The sequence below is a fragment of the Olea europaea genome, unplaced genomic scaffold, assembly GCF_002742605.1.
Source record: "Olea europaea var. sylvestris unplaced genomic scaffold, O_europaea_v1 scaffold33341, whole genome shotgun sequence".
Lineage (NCBI taxonomy): Eukaryota > Viridiplantae > Streptophyta > Magnoliopsida > Lamiales > Oleaceae > Olea > Olea europaea.
The window spans coordinates 1-1,249 of record NW_019252304.1 but is presented as its reverse complement, the minus strand read 5'-3'; the positions used below and the strand labels follow the sequence as shown (position 1 = coordinate 1,249).

The 1,249-nt window shown below is 36.7% G+C and overlaps 1 long non-coding RNA gene across 1 annotated transcript; it reads right to left on the bottom strand.

The window, feature by feature from the left end:
* LOC111385897 lies at window positions 1–912 on the bottom strand. Its single transcript, XR_002701132.1, has 3 exons — window positions 780–912; window positions 186–324; window positions 1–89 (listed from the first exon to the last, which is right to left on the bottom strand). It is a non-coding gene; the product is annotated as an uncharacterized LOC111385897 (long non-coding RNA).
* Between the last annotated feature and the right edge of the window lie 337 nt (window positions 913–1,249).

Here is a 1,249-nt window from a genome sequence, read left to right as displayed (position 1 = left end):
GGACGTTGACAGGTAGCTCTCAGAAGTGCAGTAACTTGTTTCTCATTCAACTTCCTAGAGTACCTTTGGCCCTCAACAATGCTACAAAGCTGCAAAGGATGAATGAGGAATTAGATGCTAAAACCACAATGTCAGTGTCAAGAAACAGACGAGGAAAGAGAAAATATGAATTTCTAACAAGATACCTCCATAGGAAGATAAACAGGCTTTGTATCACTGCCCGCCTGAATCGCAGGCAAGAATGGATACTTGAGCACAATATTGTACTTCTGGTGGAAGTATTGGGCCACAGATATTCTTGTCCCTGACTCGTCCAGCTGAAACCTAGTTAATTATAAAGAAAAATGTTAGAACTGAAGTGTAGAAAAATAAACAATCAGGAAGACAAGCCATATATCATATCATATGTATCAGAAACTTCAATTATGTCTCTCCCCTCAACGCTACATGACATTTAGCCCTTGTTTGAGCCCCATTTTTTTTTTTGGCCAAAATGCATTTTAGAATAGTGTTTTGTTGAAAATGTGTGGTTAAAAAGTAAGGAAAAGTTGGGGGTTGCGTATGAAATTATTTTATAAGGGAATGTGTGGTTAAAAAATAAGTTTTGAAAAAATGGGGGCCAAGCATAGGCTTATAAAGACGAAGAAAGCTATTCACATCACATAATCCATAAGACCTGAATGTATATCATTGTTGTCAGGAGCCATACTGGCCACCCAAAAAATATTTCAGAGTACCAAAACAAAAAATGCACCCATAAAAACATTAAATGAGCTTACATCAACTTTTGAGTAGGTTCTGTTGACACGCCTGTAATTTTGTACCGTTTGACATGATCCTGATGGTCGAGCTGCACCTTTATGCCTCTTAATGCTCTTTTCACCTGAAAATGCACAAGACAGCAATAAATTAGTTGCTGGTCATGAGAAAAAATAACTTCATATTAAATATCTGCCAACCAATTGCATATAATCATTCTTTTTTATAATATCTATCCATTTAGCAGGTTTGGCTTGAAAGAAAGATACCCATTAATAGTTTTCGTAAGGGCGCAGGCCATGAAGTGGACGAATTCAGTGAAGAATTACTTCAAGATGTTGAGGGGAACTAGCCAATGAACCATATTGAAAAGGAAAAACCTTATGGTAGTACGGAAATACATGCAAGTAAAGTAACCATGCATTAGAATGCACATCCAATGTCCTAAGCAACTCCAAAATACGGACTGTCACAACTTTTTTTTTTTTTT